This window comes from Marmota marmota, unplaced genomic scaffold, assembly GCF_001458135.2.
Source record: "Marmota marmota marmota unplaced genomic scaffold, marMar, whole genome shotgun sequence".
Lineage (NCBI taxonomy): Eukaryota > Metazoa > Chordata > Mammalia > Rodentia > Sciuridae > Marmota > Marmota marmota.
Window position 1 is genome coordinate 35,308,341 of NW_026000005.1, and position 13,372 is coordinate 35,321,712.

The window sequence follows — 13,372 nt, forward strand, 5'->3', positions numbered from 1 at the left end:
GACCTGCCTCCAAAGTGCCAGCAGCCCTCCACTTCTTCCCAGGTCCTCCCTGGCCTCGGGATCTTCTTCCCAGGTCCCACTCACTGGCTGCCCCTGCCCACCACCAGCACTGAGGTCTGCAGTGCTCGTAGCCAGACTCTCCAGGCAAACAGCCCACGCCCCTCAGCACACCCCCACACAGAGCAGTTCCCACCCCCGACACAACCAGCAGCCTGACTGGATGAAGAAGGGGACAGCTGGGTGTGACCGGCCCTCAGGAGCCTGTGGAATGCAGCCTCCAGACAAGCCCTCAGTCAGGAGGTCCAGGAACAGCCAAGGAGTGGGTGAGGGAACTAGCAGACCGAACTCTGGGACCAGAGGACTCCACCACTGAGGCTGGTCCCCGGGGCCAGCCTGGGACATGGCACACGGTGGCCCTGCATCAGTCCACCCCGGAGGTTCCACCGGTTACAGGGCAGCTCTGGAGAACTGCCTTGCGGGGAACCAAACTGAGCCCCCAAGGACCCAGTGAAAGGGCCATTCTTATCCACACCCCAAACCAGTGAATGCTGGAGAGGAGACAGGTCTCACACGAGGCCAGACATGGGAAGTGCTGGAGAGCAGGAGGGTCCCAGGAGTGGGGCCTCTGAGTGCCTACTAAGTGCTGTCCCTAGAGCTTAAGGGTGCAAGCCGGCAGAGCGTGGAGACGCATGCCTGTAACCCAGCAGCTCAGGAGGCTGAGGCAGGAGGATCACGAGTTCAAGGCCAGCCTCAGCAACTTAGCAGGGCCCTGAGCAATTGAGCAATGCCCTGTGTCTAAATAAAAATAAATAAAGAGATAAATCAAATGGGCTGGGGATGTGGCTCAGTGGTTAAGCACCCCTGGGTTCAATCTCTGGTACCAAAAAGAGTGCAAGCCAGGGCATCAGAGGGTTCTGCAATAGCCAGAAGTCAAGGGCAGGACAGATGGGCCATGGAACACACCAGCAGTGACCAGCTGGGCCCAGGCCTTGACACTGGCCAGTATCCTGGGCACCCACCTTCAGCCACCTCCTGGTCCCTGCTAAGCATGGTCAGTTACCCCACCTGCCCACCTCTAGGCCACCTAAAGTTGTTCAAGACCAGAATGTTCCCCTCCACTCCTCCCTCCCTCCCACAGAGCCTGGACACGTGCTCTTCCTCCTAAGTATTTCTCTGAGCCACCATCTGGTACCCTGCATCAGAGGTGACCGTGACAGGCTCCCTGCAGGCCACGGGCCCTCAGCTCGGCTCTCTGCTGGGCGGCGCACACCGAGCTGTCCCCCTTCTGCGTACAGGCCTGCACCGTCCCGCTCCCTGGGATAAAGTCCAAATGCCCTAATATGGTTGTCACAGCCCTTCGGGACCTGGCTCGGTCTCCTCTCCAGCCCCAGGTCTCACCTCTCCTCTCCAAAGCCTTTGCCCTGTTTTCAAATCTACGTTGTTCCCTCCTGCCCTCTCTGGGGTAGAGGTTATCAGCCCAATTTATAGATGAGGAAATGAGGCTCTGAGAAGTCCCATCCTCCGCCTGAGGTCACACAACCAGTGACAATGGAATGGAACCAGAGTTCCGCTCCTGCTGGGCTCGGGCCTTGGCTCACCCCAGGGCCACACGGCCTTGCCTAATTGGGGGCCCCAGGGAGCCTGGCCTCTGAGGCAGGTAGGAGGGAGGTCAGGGGAGGGGACTGAAAGGAACCCAGTTGGCTGGGCCCTGGCAAAGTGGGGGAGCAGAGCTGAGGAGCCTCTGTGCCCTCTGAGCACAACCCACAGGGCCCAGCTGAGGCCAGTGTCCAGGGCCCTGAAGTGGCCCAATGCCTAGAGCTAGTGGGGGCTGAGGGGTGGGGCCAGAGGCCAGGAGTCCCGCCTGGAGGAGGAGGCCACTGGAGTGAGAAGAGGTGTGAGCTGGAGCAGAGGGGAGAGGTGAGGGGGTGCTCAAAGGGGGACGCAGGCCGGCAGGGCGGGCAGGAAGTGGGCCGCAGCAGAGGCCTCCTCCATTAGAGAGTGGAGGCTGCTGAACAGGCGGCTTGGAATGTGGGCCTGGGGGGTGCAGAGGGCAGGAAAACCCCACCCCTTGGCCAGGCATTTGTTCTGAAGGGGCGGCTGGTGGCACAGCCGAGGCGCAGGGACCCAGCTTCTAGGAAGTTCCTAGAAGAAGCTGGTCAAGGAAAGGGCTGTGGTCTGTGGTCAAGGTTCTGGCGGAACTGGGGCCACAAGGAGGTGGCAGGCACGGGAAGTGAGACCACGTAGGCACACCACAGCACCAGTGCCCGCTCCACCCTGCTCCCAGCCAGGGAGGCCCAGGAGGAGGCCCTGCCCGCGAGGGGAGCCTGTGGCCCCGCGTGTAAACAGAGCCTCCTAAAAGCAGCCGTCCCCGCAGTCAGGGAGGCGGGAGGGAGCTGCTACTCACCAGGATCCCAGTCCATCTGTTTTTCCCAAAATTACACCCAGAGGGAGGCTTCCAGCCCAGCCCCCTCGGAGGGTTTCTGTCCCTCGATGAGAACTTGCAGGGACAAAAGTCTTTGACCTTAAGCTGTGCGAGAGGAGTGAGAGGGAAGGGTGCATGGGAAACGGTCTAGGAGCAATGGGAAAACCCGCGGAGCCAAAGGTCCCAGGAACCCGCAGCCACTGGGAGCACTGGAGGGCTGGGGGAGGGGAGGCGACAGGAGAGGAGCGGGTGGGCCAACCCAGAGGAGAATCCTGGGCTGCAGCCACACTCCAACCCACCGACACCACCCTGCAGGGAGGCGGGGGACAGAGGCTCACAGAGCCTTCCCTTCCACGCCTGCAGGGGTCCTTGCAAACTGCGGGTGCTGCTGCCTGTTCACTTTGAGGATGCCGTGATCCCTTGGGGCACCACCGGAATCACAACTATTTTTCTTTCTTTTTTTTTTTTTTTTTTAAACTAGGGCTTGAACCCAGGGGTGCTCAACCCCACATCCCCAGCCCCACCCCCACCCCCTTTTTTAAATTTGAGACAGGGCCTCCCTAAGTTGTGAGACTGGCTTTGAACTTGCAGCCCCCTGCCTCAGCATCCTGCATTGCTGACATTAGGAGCCTGCGCCACTGCGCCCCCCAGGGTCACAAGTTTTGAGAAGGAAAAGTGCTACCCGAGCGAATCACACACATCAATCATGAGGCACGTTCTGACTTCAGAAACATTATAATTTCTTTAAAAATAGACATCCCACATTTTTTAAAAAAATGCCTTAGATTTTGCTGATTCTTTGGGCTCTCCAAACTGTCCATACCCATGCCTGAAAAGGGGCTGACAATCAGGAAGTCCTTCTTGATGTCTATCTACATCTCTTTAAAAATTTAAACCCGCCAAAAGGAGGAACAAGGTGAAAAACAAACCCAACTACATATTACTCATGAGAAAAATCCCACATCCTCAGCGCCTGTCTGTGGCCTTTGGGTTCCCTGGGTCCTCGCTCTCCTTTAGTCTCATCATCTGACTCCGAAACCCAGACCCGGGAATGGAGCGGGGAGCAGTTCAGTTCTACAGGATCGCAGTTCCTTCTGTGTCTGGATGCTCATTTCCAAATTCCTGAACACACCAAGAGGCCCTGAGTTGCCCACTAAAGGCAAGAGGCTGGCTGGACCGAGAGCCAGGCACCAGCTCAAACACCAGCCTTGCCACAGAAGAGCCGTGGAGACTTATTTAACTTCCCTCCATCTCAGTCTCCTCATCTTTAAAGTAGAATAAACAGACCCGCTCTGCAGAAGGGTTGGGCGTGCTGAGATTTCATCAGTGAAAGTGTCTGGTGCATACAGCAGGCCTGAGAGACAATCTGCTCCTCTGTTTGAGCCCCAGGCAGTTCCTGCACCAGGACCCTCACCTATGGAGCAGTGAACTGTCCCAGGCTTACCAGGCACGTCTCAACCCACTTAGTCCTCATCGCAAGCTTGTGACACAGGTTGTCTTCTTATCCCCATTTTGCAGAGAAGGAACTGGTACACAATATCAAAATGCAAGCAGGGAGAGAGAGTTTAAGGTTCTCATCTGGGAAAAAGGCTCCCTCATACATTACTGGTGGGACTGCAAATCAGTACAACCACCTGGAAGGCAGTATGGAGGTTCTGCAGAAAACCTGGACCGGAACCACCCTCTGACCCAGTATCCCACTCCTTGGTTTTTTACAAAGGACTTAAAATCAGCATACTACAGTGACACAGCCACATCAATGTTGACAGCAGCCTAGTTCACAAATAGCCAAGCTATGGAACCAACACAGGTGCCCCTTCAACAGATGAGTAGATACAGAAAATTAGAAACACACACACACACACACACACACACACTCACACCACAGAATATTATTCAGCCATAAAGAAGAATGAAATTATGGAATTTGCCAGTAAATGGATGGACCTGGAGACACCATGCTAAGTGAAATAAACCAGTCCCAAAAAACCAAAGGCTGAATGTTCTCTCTGGTTTGCAGATGCTGACTCACAATAAGGGGAGGGGGATAAAAGTTCACTAGATTAGACAAAGGGGAATGAAGGGAAGGAAGGGGGAATGGGAATAAAAATGACAGTAGAATGAATTAGACATAGCTCTCCTGTGTTCATATAATAAATACACAACCAGTGAAACTCCACATCATGTGCAACCGTAAGAATGGGAAGTTATACTCCATGAGTGTAAATAGTGTGTGTGCGTGTGTGTGTGTGTGTGTGTGTGTATATATATATATATATATATTATTTTTCTTTTTTTTTTAAGAGAGCTGGAATACTACCCAACACAGTGCCCCCCACCAAGAGACCTCCACAGACCCCTAGGTGGCATGACTTCAGCTATCTGAAGGTTCACCATGGAGATAACTCCTGACCCACAGATGGCGGGGACAGAAGGAGTTGGTGTCATTGACCACACAATTAGTGCACATCCAGGCTGGTGTTCTGGAACCCCATCTGCTTTGAGGCAGGAGGGCTGCAGCAGGAGCCCCGGGAAGCAAGAGGTCCCGGGGGTAGGGCAGCTCAGGTCCATGTTGCTCCCTAAGTCCATCTGTGGCCAAGTGGCAGGAAGCCCCCCTCACTCCCAATTAGCTGCCAGCAGAGTCTTGAAGCGAGGCCAGCACAGAAGGCCAGAGGAGGCCTGGCTGTCACCAGCATTGTTCAGTTCCATCTGACGCATATCCACTCTCCTGCGATGTTTCCTGGCTCCCCGGAGGAGCTCAGGGAGGCACGCCTCTGAAACCCAGGTCTGGAGGGCATGCAGGGCAGGGAGGAGCGCAGGAGCCCTGGCTCACGCCAGCTCAGAAAACAGGGCAGATTTTAAATGGACCAGAGAAAGCTCCCATCAGATAGAGACCCAGAGACAGCTCAGGCACCCGAGGCGTACAGCACACCCGCCAGACCACTGTGCCAGATGCTAAGTCACTCCGGGTGCTCCAGCCCCACCCCAAGCAGAGCTGCACCAGGAACACACCCGCACTGTCAATGGCCACAGGGAGCTCAGGAAGCCAGACCCGGAAACCAGCAGCTCTGAATGGACTGGGTAGGGGACAGCAGCAGCCAACAGGGGCGGGGGCTACAAGAGTCGCACACCCAGACCTCTGGCTCCTTTCACAGGAGCCTGGCCACCCACGTCAGCTGGGCAGGCTGCACACTCCCCTTGGACCTGACGTCCTGAGCCCTCTCGGGAAGCAGAGGTGAAGGGACAGGTGCAGAGGTGAAGGGATTAGGCGCAGAGGTGGAAGGTGGGAAGAGGTGCCGGGAAGGGATGGGCAGGGGGAGCAGAGAGGAGAGTAAACAACCTGGAAATCATGGGATACAGCAGGGAGAACGGGAATTTGGGGGAGGGAGGGAGTAAGGGCAGAGCAGTTTGGGGCTGGCGGGCCAATAATAAATGCATGGTATGGAACACATCCAGAGCTGTTGCTTTGGTCACATTGTCCCATTTAATCCTTCCAAGGATGGGTACCACAAGTCATACCCCTTTTTTCAAATGAGGCCACTGAAATTCACCAAGGAGAAGCGAATTGGCCCAAGTCACACAACCAGGAGTGCTTGAGCTAGTCTCAAGTCCGGGACAGCCAGGCTGCAAACTCTATGCCCCTTCAGGCAAGCCAAGTCACCCCGATGCTTAGAAGATAAGGGGCCTAGGGGGTGTGACAGCAGATTGTAGGAGGGGCTTATGAAGAGGGACACGGGGAAGGGAGAGGGGCATGGGCAAGGAACCCCTGTGCGCCAGGACCCTCAGCTCCTAAGGACGACAGGGACCAGGGAGCTTAGGCTGCAGTGATTCAGTGGTGGGGCGTCTGGGGAGCACTTCCGGAGCCCGAGACAGCTCTGCGCAGTCTTGGAGCCACCTGCATGGCAGTGACACTGAGTGACAGCTCACAGCTGTTACTCATGGAGCCTCTGCACCCGCAGCACCTCCCTTCCTCCCACTCCGTTCCCTGAGAGTGGCCAAGGGGGGCTGTAGCCATGCTCCGCTCCCACCCTGTTCCACTCCTGCCAGCGCACCCCACCTGAGTCACTGGGCCGAGCTGGAGATTCTGCCAGGCTGGCGCCTCACAGCTGTGGCCTCTGCTCAGTTCCCAGGAACAGAGCTGCCTAGAGGCGCCGTGACGTGGTGAAGGGCCTGACGGCGCTCCCCAGCCAGAGGCCCAGCAGATGCCTGCTGACCCCCAGGACCCCCACCTCCACACACAGCACTCTCCCAAAGGCCTCAAGAGCATGGGCCTCTGTCCAGAAAGATCCAGAGACTGGCAACATTTCAGCAGTGCTGAAAAGGAAGCACAGAAAAGGGAATCCACTCGCCCAAAGCCACACAGGGTGAAGGGGGACCAGCAGGCCACCTGACTCCCTGCCTGGGTCCCTCCAGTATGCAGAACCTTCCCCTCCCTCAGCTGCGGCAGGCTCCCAAAATCCATTCTCACCCAGAGAAGCTACTGTCACAGCACACTGGAGGAGGGGACATAAAGAAAGCAAATTGGAAGAGGGGAGGAAGGGCCGCAGCCCACGGGTGGCTCTGGGGAGGAAGCAGTTTCTAACTCTAGAGAAGGCTCAGGCTCTGACTGCCCAAGTCGAAAGGGATGGACAGGGGATTCCCAGAGATTCCAGAGCTGAGAGACCAGGCCCTGTGGCCCAGGGTGACAGGAGGATCCCTGGAGGACCGGTTGGGGACTTCAGGAGAATCCAGGCCTCCTCCCAGTTCACCTCTCCCCCCTATGTGCCATTCCTCGCCCTGTTCTCCCAGAGATGCCTCCTCGGCTCCCAGGCTCAGCACCCAGTTCAGCGCAGCCACATATATGGCGGGAATTCCTTCTAAGCCTCCCTGGACCCTCTATCTCTGGCACATCCCATTCGGGACAGCTGCCCATGCCCCACTCTCCCTGGCACCAATTATAGTAACAACAATGACCCAGGCCCAGGTCACTGGCCCAGGCCCTGCACGGCCCAGGCCGGACCCCATTTCCTACGTTCCACAGACGAGTGAAGACAGGCACTGGCTGGTGGAGCAACACAGTCATACAGCCTGCCAGAGGTGGGGTCAGGATTCAGTGTGGCTGTGGTCTGGGGTCTGAACCCCCACGCCACACTACCTCCCAGGCATGTTCTTGCTCCAGGTACTGAAAGCTCCTGGGATCCCTACTCCTTAAAGCAGTCACCAACACCAATGACATGCTATTAAACATCCCTCCTGGCTCTAGATAGGCAGCCCCTCTCCCCCTACTCACCAAGGCCATTTACAGTTAGGTGGGGCACTGCTGCCTCCAAGACACCCTGACTAGGGGACACTCCTGTTCATTCATTTATTCAACAGTGTGCCTGCTGTGGGCCAGACCAGACGGTAAAACATGTCTTGGAAATGTGAGCTGCCTGTGGTCTACCCTCACTCCTGCCTGCTGCAACCCAGGCTCTCAGGCTCATGTGGGAAGCCTTGCCAAGGAGGGCTCTCAACTCGCCTGAGGGATCTCCTAGGAAGAAGAGTTCATCGCCTCCTTGGCCTCTCAATCCAAAGGGGAGGTGGCACACAGGAAGGAAGCCAGGGGAATGAAGTGACATCCATGGGAGAGGATGTCACAGCCCAGAGCTAAGGAATTTGGACATAAGACTCCAGGTCCTGGCTGATGGCCAGTCCCCAGGCCTCCCCTGCCCCACCCCCTTCCTAAATCAAAATCTCACGGCCTTCCTTTTACATTCAAACCCTCAGCTGCTCCCCTTGAATTTGGCCCAGGAAACCCCCACCCCCAGCCACCCCCCTGGGTTCTCCCCAAAGCCACCCTTGCCCACACTTATCATCTTTAAACTGCCACTCACTGCACCCCACACTTTGCAAACAGCATCTCACTATCCATCCCTCATGGCGCTGTGGAGGTAGGATATTAACCCCATTTTTCAGATGCAGACACTAAGGTTCAGGCCAGTGTCACACAGGGAGCGAGCAGCAGAGCTGGGAGGGACGCTCGAGCTGTCCAGCTCCAGCCCAGGTCTATGGCCACCAGTTACCCACCCTTACCCGATGTCCCTGTGCCCCTGTGCACGCCTCCCCCGTACCTGAAGAGGTCTTTGTCCTTTTTCCCCCTGCAAAGCTCCTTCTCAGGCTACACACCCCCTCTCCCAAGCTTCCTCCACCCCCAGCTCTCGCAGGCACGCGGCTCCCCACCGCTTGCTGCAGAAATGCTCCCTCCACGCCCCTGTGTCTCCCAAACGAACGGAACGCGTCTCCCTGGCCTTTCCAGTCCCATACCTGGCACCTTGCCTGGCACAGGGTGGATGCCCTAAAAGGCTTTTAACATGGACAGTCAGGAGGCCAGCTGGCCTCAGCTGCTCCAGGGGAGGACACACAGGCATGCCCAAGGAGCAGACCCCTGGGGCCACCAGCCTCTTCCAGCCAATGCCAGGCAGCTTCAACTGCCCCCCCCCCGGGTCGCAGCCCAACGCCCTACCTCGCCCCCCCCTTCCCTGGCTTGGCGGCCCCTCTCTGCTCAACCAGCTCTGCCTTTTCAGGGCGTCTCAGCCGGTGATTAGGGCCCTAATCAGCAGGACTTCCTGCCAGCGGCTGCCAGAGGTGGGGGCAGGGCTGGGAGGGAGGCAAGGTCAATCCAAGGTGAAGTTCCACAGCTTGGGACCAGGGGAGGCCCAGCGGGGAGATGGGCTCAGAGTGTCCAGCTCCACACCTCTCCAGCCCTCTGTTTCACAGGTAGGGACACTGGCGCCTAGCAAGGGAAGACATTCATCCAAAAGGACAGGCCAGCTCTAGCTGAACAGTCTCCTGGAAGAGCCCTGCTCCCCCACTGAGGGACCCCCAGGCTGGAGACTCTCTCTTGCACTTCCCTTGAAGCCCCTGGTCACACCCCATCCCCTACCCCAACAGCAAACTCCAGTCTAAACCCACAGACTGTTCCCCTGAAGGGTGGCTGCAGACCAGCTGACTGTCCAGGTCTGGCAGAGGTCAAGGGTCAAAGGTGAGACCCACCTCTGGATGAGTGATTGCCTAGATCTGGAGCAGAGGTGAGCAGAGGCTGAGGAGGGGGAGCCAGGGAGGCTCCCAGCTGTCATCTCATCAACCCGAGCCCATTCTTTCCCAAAAAACAAAAAAACCTAACGCCTTTCACAGCTGCAACTGGGCGGGCTAGGGATCCGGAAATGGAGCTCACCCCCGACCCAGAGCAACCCAGGCCTCCCTGGGTGGGACTCAGGCTGGGTGGAGAGCGTGGCTTGGCAGGCCTTGAGGGCTGACCCCTGCTAAGGAGGAATGTCAGGGGCACTGGAAAGCGCAGGACCCCAGAGAGGGAAGAGGTCTGGGATGGACAGGGCGTGGAGCACGCCCTACCCTGCCTGGCTTCCAAGCTCTGGGCTTATAGAGCACTCAGGAAGAAGGAACTGAAGCAAAGTTGCAGCATGAGGAACGCAGGCTAGATTTCAGGGAAGGTTTAAGATACAACAGCCACTGTTTAGGTCTTACTTTAAAATGTAGATGCCACCCCTATGAGTGTAGCCCACGGTCAAGGCTAGCCTGCCTGGAGGCCAGGTCTCTGCCGAGCTCCGATTCAATGACCCCCAGGAAGGGGTGGGCTGGGACCCAGCAGGGCTGGTTTATAATAATGTGTCTTGTTTACAGAGATGGCAGCTTTCTCAGACTCCTCCATAAACACAGATCTGCGGAGGCTCCCTGGGGAAAGGAGGCCTCCAGAGGTCCCCTCAGCTCCGCCTGCCCCCTAGTTGTAGTTGCAGAGGGGAAAAAGAGAGAAACAGGGTACAGGAAAGGAACACTCTGCTCTGGGCTGATTGTAGGACCTCTTTGGGGAAAGCCAGGCCACTCTCTCCTCCACGCTTCAGACCCCCAATTCTCCCCACCTCAGGGAAGAAACAAGCAGGATGCTAGGGAAACAGGCCCCCAGAGGCGGGAAGACCGCCACCACCTGTGATAACGGTTACTACCATTGATGGGACACTTACTATACGCCAGGCACTGATCCAAGTGCGCTAACTCACTTGGCCTTCATGACCACCCCATGAAGTAGCAACTATCATCATCCCATTTCACAGGGAGGAAAGTGAGGCCTGGGGAGGGTCAGTCACTCGCCAAGACCACACAACCAGTCGATGGAGTTGTCATGAGATGGGCCCCGCAGGCTGGCTCAGGACAGGCCCTCTCAGCCTTGGGCCCATGAACACAGCCCTGGTTCCAGACTGACAGGTCCCCAGCAGGCCTGTCCCAAGCCTCAGCCTCTGGCCTCAGTTGGCAGCACTCCTCCAGGGAGGGCAAAGGCCTGGCCTGCCCGCAGGGAGGCAGCAATCATCTAGAGGACAGGCAAGCACACAGGACACTCCGAGGTCCAGGGAGCTGACGGGGAGTGGGACCCAGGACTGGGACCCTCTCTATAGCAAAGGTGAAGATTCCACTCAGGCGCTCTGTGGCCCTCCATCAGTTCCCCAGGACCCAGCCCTGTGGGCCCTTCCCTCCTGCCTCCCAAGCCCAGGCCTGAGCTCTGGGATTGCAGCCCTAAAAAGGCAGGATCACAGCTCCCAGGAGACCCGAAGGAGGCAGCCCAGAAACTGGCTCCAGACCACCTGCCACCCACCCCACACCACTCCAACACCACGGAACCCAGTCACCCTCCCCCAGGGAAACCAAGGTGGGGACAAGTAGGAGGATGGCCAAGGTCACCAGCCTGGGGACAGGCAGGCCCAGGATGTGCTGACGGTCTTCAGCCTTCCACAGTCCTCCCTTCAGGGATGGGAAAGTGCTTCAGGAAGTTTGAGAGAAGGAAAGAGGTGAGGGCTGGGTGTGACCTTGCATAAGGGACAGGGGCACCCAGGGAGGTGGGCAACCCTGCAGGGCTGGCAGCCCCGCCCCCCACCACTCTCGTTCCAGCTGGCTTGTGCCCACACCTCTGCATGCCTAATAGTCTGGAAAGCTAAGAGCCAGCCGGCCAGGGAGCCACCAAGCCAGAGGCCACAAAAGGACAGCACAGGGACAAAGTAAAGGCCAGTCCCTCCCCAGTCTCCAAAAACCATCTTCTCCCTCCCCCAGAATCACACCCCTCTGATTCACTTTCTTCGGAGCCCGGGAACGGGGAGAGCTTCCTGTCTTTTCGGTCCTTCACCCCCAAACACATCCCCCAGCTGGGCCTCGGTTTCCCTTTCTGGGGTCAAAGAGACTTGCAGAGGCACCAGGAAAGACTTTCTCCTCAGAGGGACCCAGCAGTGGGAGAGGAGCAGGAGGTTGGCTGGGGTGACCTGAGACTCTTACTCCCTCATCCTCAGGAGACAGGGATCAGAGAGCACCCACAGAGCAGAGACCGTGGGAGAGACAGGCCAGGGTAGGAAGGATGGAGCCCAGGGAGGGTCCCAAGCCCACCTGGGAAGCCACCTGGACACTGCAGAGCGGAACGCCCCAGCTCCCTACAGTGGACTTGGAGAAAGCTCCACCGCACCCCACCCCTCGCCTCTCCTCTCGCTGTCCACTACAGGAAAACAGGTTTGGAGAGAGGCCTGGTGGGAGGTGACCCACTCCTCCCACACCCCTCCCAAGAGGCCCTTGAGAACAGTGCCCTTGGCTTGTGCCCCCTCCCGCTACACACACTATTGCACAAACCACTTCAAGCTGTCCTGAAACCCTGCAGAATTTACCAATGTAGAAACTGAGGCTCGGCTGAGACCTGCCCCTGGGACCCTGGCATTACTCCTTTGCCTACCACCTCTAGGCAGGCCTTGGGACTCCCCCCTGTCCACAGACACTGTTGGCAGGGGTTGGGGGTGAGGTCTGTTCCTTCCACGCCACCCTGTGTCCCACAGTCCATGGAACCAGTCCAGCCCTCGAGGAGTTAACCAACAGAGCAAGGCGCACAGAATCGGAAGACCTCAGAACTCAGCAGGAAACAGCTGGAGGCAGACCTGGTGGGCAGCTGAGGGGTGGGTGCCAGGGACGGGCACAGGGCAAGGGGGTAAGGGAGAAGCTTCAGTCTCTCTGTTCCCTAAGTGCTGGCAGAGAGAGGGCCCCTGTGTGTCTGTGCCCACACCCCAGGCCAGAGGCCACAGCTTCCTGGTCCCCATGCTGGTGTCAGAGAATTCCCTGACTCCAAGAATCCCAGGACCTCAGCATCCCAGGAGACCTTAAAGGTCATGCCTCTGACCACATCCCAGCTCAGGAATCCTTCCAAGCTGCTGTCCAGCCGCTGTCTGCACTGCCCCCGGGACAGGACGCTCACTACCTTACAAGGCATCCCCCCATCCAGAGCCACTGGAAACTCTTCTTTAAACTAAGCCCTATTTCCACCTTTGGGCCCCCACCCCCCATTCCTTCAACCAAACAAAAATCTACTCTCCCCTTCTTGCTTCCCGCTCCTAGGTTAGGAGAAACAGGACACTGGGGGGCTCCCAAACTCCAAGGCCTTGGCCACAGTCCATCCATGCCAACCAGATGTCTCAGAATGGTAGCTCCTTCCCTTGTGTGGTACGCACCCAGCCCAGCCCAGCCCACTCCACTGGACCACCAGAAAGCCAGGTTTACACATCCTGGGCACTGCCACCCCAGTGGGACATCCTACACTTCTGCTCTGAGGGAGGTAAAGCATGAAGAAGTTTGGGATGAGGGATGGGGAAGAAAAGTCAGGGGTTTGGAGATTCCTGGACTCTACCAAGACTCCTCAGTACCTGATCCAAGTCTCGGCTCCCCACCCCAGCTCTGCTGGCCCTGAGGGACCAGCTGAGTCCCCAGCCCACTTCTCTCATCTCCCTGCCCTTCCTCCATAGCCAACCCCGAGTTGGGATCCCCAACACTGATCCTATTTAGGGTTCCTCACCGGACCCTGGCCAGAGGTGTCAGGGCAGAGGGCTTTGAGGTCCTAGGGGAGAGGTGGGGTTGGGGAGACAGGAGTGGCCGCCATCTGGCAAGGGTAGGAGTGACTTA

At 57.7% G+C, this 13,372-nt stretch overlaps 1 protein-coding gene across 7 annotated transcripts in view; it reads right to left on the reverse strand.

The window, feature by feature from the left end:
- Positions 1–13,372, reverse strand: part of Tns1 (tensin 1) — a 170,999-nt gene that overhangs the window by 107,951 nt on the left and 49,676 nt on the right. The gene's annotated exons all lie outside the window — the stretch shown is intronic.